This window comes from Sus scrofa, chromosome 13 (assembly GCF_000003025.6).
Source record: "Sus scrofa isolate TJ Tabasco breed Duroc chromosome 13, Sscrofa11.1, whole genome shotgun sequence".
NCBI lineage: Eukaryota > Metazoa > Chordata > Mammalia > Artiodactyla > Suidae > Sus > Sus scrofa.
Genome location: NC_010455.5, coordinates 190,081,194 through 190,089,355, shown reverse-complemented (window position 1 = coordinate 190,089,355; position 8,162 = coordinate 190,081,194). Strand labels below are relative to the sequence as shown.

Here is an 8,162-nt window from a genome sequence, read left to right as displayed (position 1 = left end):
GAGTTCTCCTGCAGCATAAGAGATTGAAGATCTGGTGTTGTCCAGGTTGACAATCCCTGGCCTGGGAACTTCCACATGCCATAGGCGTGGCAAACAAATAAGTAAATAAATAAATAAGACTGTATATGAACATATAAATCATTTGGGAACGGGGTATGTTGGTAAATGTTTCACAACCAGCTTAGGGAAAGGAGGATTCAGATTTGTGGTAATGGTCAATTTCAAGAGTTGCAAACACTCCCACCTTAGTTGATACACTGCCCATTTGGCTTTGATGAATACAAAGTTGGGAAGAGATGTGCACATGGGCTGGTACAAATCAGCTCTGGCACTTCGCTGTGGAAGACAAGCGTCAGAGAAGGCTTCTCCTAAGACAGGAGGGGTTTGATGCAATGGAAGTCAGCCATGACCCAAAAGTGCAATTGGGATTTTCCCAGTGAGCAAATGAGTGCAAAGTCATTCAAAAAATACACAGGAGAAAGAGTAAAAGAGGAGAGTCTTAATAGAAAATGTTAACAGTAATTCCTCTGTGGACCTAAAAGTACAAATTTACAAACGTTCCTGCATTTCAGAGGCTAAGTCTTATCCCTTTGAAAAGCAGATCTATGTCCAATAAAATGCTCTGATGTCTTGAATACTCTGAGTGATAGTGCATTGCTGTCATCACCATGAAATGATGATGTCTCTGATAGAAAAAAGTCAGGAGATATAGGAAAATCATCTCCCCTGATAACAAAAGATACAGACACGCACGTACGAACTTGGTTTCATACGGACATTACATGGAGTTAGTTTCTCAATTCCCAAAACCATTGCGGAAAAAGGTCAGATACACAGCTGTGTGTAAGTCCAGCCTCAAGGAGAGAAAATACAACCAGATGAGAAGAAGCTCCTTGTGAGTTCACTCAGAGGTATATAGGCCCTCTTGCCTATCATCCTCACCAGTGAATTGTGGGAAAGAATCAGACTATAACTGTATGTGCTTAACAGGTGCATGAACCAACAGTAAAGCAACCCCCTCAACACCTTTCTAAATGTTTCCTGAGAAGCAAAGGTCAATTTTCCAGGCTATTCCCTAAGCCCACCCAGATTTCAGGCCTCCTTGAGGTTCACTCCTGGAAGCAGATTAAGGAGTTTTTTGTGGCAAAATTAAAAATGTCAAAAAGACAAAAAAAAAAAAAAAATTAAAAAAAATAAAAATGTCAAATAATTGGGAAATTCTGTGCTTAAATCCCAATTTTTGTTTTGTGAATCTACACCTTCAGCTCAGCACCCCCAGACACCTACAGTCATTACATGATTCAATATGCAATTTTTTTTCTTTAACCCTAGATCAAAACTAGAAAGATGATCTAATCTATAAAGTTTCTTTTTTTAAGGTAAAACAGGATGGAAGCCTACAACGTGATTTTGCTAGGGGGACTTAAGAATATTACTGTGCCAGCTTCATGTTAAAGATTTAACATCAGATAAAATTTCTACCATTTTCATTTGGGAATGTTCTGCGGGCCTGGCTTATGGTAAATATTACTGCATATACAGCTTGAAAAACACTTCCATTATTTCCAGAGGGCCATAAAAATAAATTTTGCTGTTCTCACTGTTTAATAATAGATTTTTAATTACTGCTTATTTTTTCCTTGGGAATTGGGAAGTTTGTTTCATTTTCTATCTACTTTATGAAGAAATAATATATTCAAGAATTCATTTTTTCAAGGATTTGTGAAAACCTTCAAGAACTTGTTACTTATGTTTGTTCCAGGAACTCTCCCAGCTATGAAGGCTTTAGGGCATGTTTACCCCGAATAGCAATTTAAAAGAGATCTACTTTAGTAATTTTTCTCCGAGATCTCACACCATAGACTATTAGGTTATTTTCTTAACCTGTCTTTATGCCCTCAAATGAAATGCACTTAAATTTTTTTTTTCATAAATTTGAACTGATGCCTAAACATTTTGGAGAAAAGGTTTTTTCCCCTCAACTTTTGGAATATAAAAACTACTTTGGGAGTAGCCATTGTGGCTCAGTGTTAATGAACCCAACTAGTATCCATGAGGATGTGGTTCAATCCCTGGCCCTGCTCAGTGGGTCAAGGATCCCGTTGCTGTGGCGATGGTGTAGGCCGGCAGCCGCAGCTCTGATTTGACCCCTAGCCTGGGAACCTCCATATCCCAAGACCCTAAAAAGCAAAATCAAACAAATAAAAACTACTTTGAAATGTCACCAAGACTAATCAACTGAAAAGTAGCCCCATTGTAAAAAAAAAAAAATACTGACTTTTTAGAAAAAAAAAATGTGCTCCTTTATGTGATTCTTTGTTTTTAAGTTACTCAGTTGTTTATCCATAATGAGAAGTTTTTGAATCTCAGAGAAGAGTAGGATGTTTGAATTGACCCAAGTTAATCAGATTAGATGGAGAAGATCTTCTACCTCAAAGCAGTTGGATCACCTTACATCTTCAATTGAGATCTTTTTATTCCTTGGTAGTCTGAAGAGGGTTTTTTTTTTTTTTTTTTTTTTTTTTTTGGTCTTTCAGACTCCCATTTAAAAGAAATGTTATTTCTTTGTATCCTTCTGTATTGTTTTTCTTGATGCAAAGAGAACACACTGTTTTTGAAATAGGAAAACATACCTGTATACAATGAACCTGTATAAGCTGATTCTTTAAACTGTCATCAACTAATATCTTGATAGAGACGAACTGACAGCTTGTTGAGAACTTCATAGGTACCTTTGAAAGCACAAGTGAGGTAGCAATAAAGGAGGAAGATTGCAGAGAGAAAGGTGAAGAGCAAAGACATTTTTTCCTTATTCAAAACACTGTCTCAGGGACATTGTTTTGGATACATTTTCCCTGCTCCCTTCAGGAATCTAACAAAATGACAGTAAAGAGATTAAGAAAAAAAAGTGACCATCATAATCCCATAAGGATAAAGAGAGCAGTAGAAGAGACAAGAGCAGACAGGCCAAAAAAATTGGAAACAGGAAAACAGATGAGCGATAAAAGGTTTAGCTGGTTAGAGAAAGCTGAAAGCCACCTGCCTTCTCAGAAAGCAAATCTACTGGCTCTACAAAACAAAAAGGCTGGTTCAATATCTTGCAATAATCTATAATGGAAAAGAACCTGAAAATATACATATATATCTGAATCATTTTGTTGTACACATGAAACTAACACAACATTTTAAATCAACTATACTTCAATTAAAAAAAAAAAGAGGCTGAGAAAATGAATGTGGTTTGGGCAAAGAGGGCTCAGAACAAAAGGGGTGATAAAGATTCCTTATAAGAAGCTGTTCATTTCTATAAGAGAAATGCAAACCAAAACTACCATGAGATACCACCTCACACTAGTCAGAATGGCCATCATTAATAAGTCCACAAATAACAAGTGCTAGAGGGGCTGTGGAGAAAAGGGAACCCTCCTGCACTGCTGGTGGGAATGTAAACTGGTACAGCCACTATGGAGAACAGTTTGGAGATACCTTAGAAATCTATACATAAAACTTCCATATGACCCCACAATCCCACTCTTGGGCATATATCCGGACAAAACTCTACTTAAAAGAGACACATGCACTCGCATGTTCATTGCAGCACTATTCACAATAGCCAGGACATGGAAACAACCCAAATGTCCATCAACAGATGACTGGATTCAGAAGATGTGGTATATATACACCATGGAATACTACTCAGCCATGAAAAAGAATGACATAGTGCCATTTGCAGCAACATGGATGGAACTAGAGAATCTCATACTGAGTGAAATGAGCCAGAAAGACAGACAAATACCATATGATATCACTTATAACTGGAATCTAACATCCAGCACAAATGAACATCTCCACAGAAAAGAAAATCATGGACTTGGAAAATAGACTTGTGGCTGCCCGATAGGAGAGGGAGGGAGTGGGAGGGATGGGGAGCTTGGGCTTATCAGACACAACCTAGAATAGATTTACAAGGAGATCCTGCTGAGTAGCATTGAGAACTGTCTAGATACACATATTGCAACAGAACAAAGGGTGGGGAAAAAAATGTATACATGTAAGGATAACTTGATCCCCTCACTTACAGTGGGAAAAAATAAATAAAAAAAAAAGGAAGAAGCTGTTCAATAATAGATCCTTCTCCTACCCTATGCTCCAGAATTGAGCACACTTTTGAGAAGAGGAATGAATGGGTTGAGAATAGTGGGGGCCATATTCTTATAATAGGGAGGAACAAATCTGATTCCATATTGCATGTTTCTTTTACTTTAGTCTATATATTCTGTTGCTTTTGCTACAAGATAAGAATGTTGTCTCATGGCTTGAAATATAGAGAATAACCCATTCTTAAGTCTCTAACCTTTAAAGGTATAGTACTTTTTCATTCATATAGAGCTAAAAAGTTAGAGAACAGAGAATAACCTCTGTCTTGTTGGAGGTTTACAGGAACATCATGGCCTGACCTAGGTGGACAGCTGTAAGAACAAAGGACTCCAGTACCAAGAAGTTTGCGACAACCAATCCCACCCCTCCTCTTTTATAAAAGAAGCCTGAATTCTAACTCAGAGAAGATTGTTTTCTGGGATACTAGTCTACCGTCTTATGTTCTGCTGAGTTTCCAAATAGAATCACTATTCCTTGCCCCAGCAACTTGTTTCTTGATTTACTGGCCTGTTGTGCAAAGAGCAGTATGAGTTTGGGCTCCGTACCATTCTTTTTTTTTTTTTTTTTAGTACCAAATAACTTTATTTGAAAGAATGGTACTAAGGAAAGAACTGAAGTAGCTGTTTTGGTAGGACTTATAGAAAAGGTGAAGGTAGCCCAAACATGCAAGCCCTGCTTTGGTGACCAGGGAGGTCACCCGGTGGCTCCGGGAGGCCAGCCTAGGGCTTAGCTCTCACTGTTCCCCAGGGTGTGCTTGTGGAAGAGATATTCTGCCAGGCCTTACTTGGGTGGGGGGGGGAAGCATCCTGTTCAGGTTGGTAAAGTGGTCACCCAATTCTTTGATGGATTTCACCTGCTCATCCAGATACTGCATCTCAATGAAGTCACACAAGTAGGGGTCATTTTTATCAGTGGCCAGTTCATGCAGTTCCATCGTGACTGATTCATGTTGGTTTTTTTTCCAAGTGCAGTGCATATTCCATTGCAGTCAGCCCATTCTCCCAGTCATCCCGCTCTCGTTTCCTGATATCCTGAAGGAAGATTCTGCCACCTCCTTGGTTCTGCAGCTTCATCAGTTTCTCAGCAGATTCCTCTCCTCAGGAGACTGGTGAAGAAAGAATCTAGCAAAGTTCTTCAAAGCCACATCATCGCGGTCAAAATAGTATGACATGGACAGGAAGACGTAGGAGGCATAGAGCGCCAGGTTGATCTGGCTGTCGACGGCCACCTCCGAGTCCTGGTGGTAGTTCTGGCGCACCTGAGAGGAGCACGAGGTCGTGGCTGGGGAGACGCGGTGGCGGCGGCGGTGGCCTCGGGTGGGTCCAAGGGCACTGTGAAGAGGTGATGAGGGCTGGCTCCGAGCGGCCGGCTGGGGCGGGTGACAGCGCCGGGTTCAGTCCAAGCACGATTGAAGCAGGAAACCGCAGCGACTCTCCGCCAAGACCATCTTGGACCCCCAAGCATTCTTATCATACTCTATCCCCAAGTCTGGACAGGAGAGAAGGAGGGGAGGAAGGAGGGACATTTTACTTCCTTTTACACCATACGATGGTGTAATAATGAAGTACTAAGCTCTGCACTTAGATTTAAACAGACATCTGCACTTAGATTTAAACAATTGAGATGACTTTTCTTGCTATAGTCTTGGGAAGCTGACATGTAACTCAAACGAGCTAATAATTAAAAAATATTTCTATTTAGCTTTGAACTACATTATGAGCTTGCAGCTGTTAAGTTTTCTACACATTTCCTTAATTATGTTTTGCTTTGTGCAATATTAAAATTGGTTTTAATTTCCTATTCACTTGCTAAGTGGGGAGATACAGCAGGAAAGTGGAGTGGTTGCTTTAAAATGTAGCAGCCACAGAAATGGATACCTGGTAAACACATTCCTTCATAAAATGTCAATTCAGTTAAATGTATACTGGATCTCTAAGAGCAGCTAATAACATTCCAGCTATCTTAAGTATCAGTAACAATCAAAAATAGTTCTAGGTATCAAGATGATCATTGAGGGTATATTTATTCCAAGTGAATAAAAATCACACGACTTGAGTCCACAGCAGAATAGTCACAGACACTTAAATGAACGCAATGATGTCATCTAAACCAGTTTCATCTCCTTATTGAATAGTGGCAAAACTCAAGAGTGTAGTCAGCAATGTATACGAACTGCTTTATCCCCACTTCTATTGCTTGAGGGGTGGGGATAAAGCATAAATTAAGCAGGCATATCCTCATACGTTAATACTGCACCATAGATTTGATATGAATCTTCATTATTAAAAAGCAAACAAAAAAGTAGACATGAAATTTTACAGAATTAGCAGTAATGGTTATTTGTCCCAAAGGGATTTTCATCAGTTGTGAACTGCCAGATATAAATGACCATCTGCATGTTTCTATGAGTATTTCTAAAATGTATGATTTCAAAAAATATTTTTATCCCAAACCAGCTTATGTAAAAAGAAAACTTATTTCTCCCCTTCTCATAGTCTCTCTCTCTCTCTGCCTTTACATCAGTTGATAAGATATTTATACTACCATGGAAATATATATAACTACCATGGAAATAGATGAAGCTTCCTAGAACACAAGGTTGCATTCTGTGCCCTTCTCTCAGATATCTTCCTTTCGAAGACAATTCTTCAAGTTATTTTAATTAAAGAAATAATAAAATATTTTATGGAGAAAAATATGAAATTTTTCAAATAAAATAAAGATAATACACTTTTCTTGACATCATTTTCATGTTCAGCATGTCAACAATTTAGAGATTACTTTTCTTACTATAGTCATATGTGCTATTAGTTTTCATTTCTTTTTAGTCGTTGTGAGCTTATTATTACTATGCACATATGATACATATATTCCTACATATTTAGAGTATGAATTAAAAGATGAAGATAGGAAGACAAAATTAGGAGCACCCAGAACTGTGAGAAAATAATTTTTTTCTTATTTAAACTACCTAATCTGTGGTATTTTGTCAAGGTAGCTCAAGAAGACCTAAAACGGAGAACTATTTTTTGTCCTTTATAACTACTCCCCAACCAAAAATTCTATGCTTTCAACATTTTACATTGAGGGGTGCAAATGATACCATATACACTTTATTATAATGGACTTAAGAAAGTGAAATAAAGAAAAATAAACCTGCAGCAAGTGAAAAACTGAGAATGCTTCTTTTGGTGGATGGCAATGCTTGTTATTATTTTTGCTTATCATCCCTAAGATAATAATATTAAATTGCATAAAGTTTTAACTTTGAATTTTTAAAAAATGAAGTGTGCAATTGAAAGTATTTTTATTCAAGTTCCTCAGTATATAATATGGAAAGTAGTATACCACCTACTGTTAACATTTTAAGATATTTCTATACGCTTAATATTCACAGAGTCAAGAGACTGAATTTTAAAGGGATATAACTGATCATGGAATGGTAACAGCTGAGAAGTATATTTCATACATCTTGCATATGTCATTTTATCTTATTCTTACTATATATAAGTAAGCAGAGAAGGTATGAATATTCCTAACTCACCGTCCAGGAAATGGAAGCTCAAAGGATTGGCAAAAAGGACTAACCCGTCTTAGTGAGCTTCATTTAGAATTAGAATTCTGATCTTTTGATGTATACTCTGCCATTTCTCCTATTACCCAATACTGATTTATATTTCACTCCACTTTATCTCTCACAGAAAACTTGGAAATAATTTTCCTAATACAGTCAAATATAGACATCCAACTTACCTCCAACGTACAGTTTCTGGATTGATTTATTTATTACACACTTTATATTTTCTTCATCCCTCCTCTGATAAATCCATCATTCCTCATGGGTCACAAAGAGTGCAATCATTTATTTTGTATGTCTTTTTCACTGCATATTCTCAGAATTAGAGGAAAGACACATTTGTTCTTGTGAGAGTGGAAGGGAAATGAAGAACCATTGAAGATGAAGTTCTGTTCTCTAGGCTCGAAGGTCACATGTCTATGAAGGG

General features: G+C 37.7%; 1 pseudogene; it reads right to left on the bottom strand.

Annotated features, from left to right (window-relative positions):
* LOC100737932 lies at positions 4,034-5,551 on the bottom strand (annotated as a pseudogene).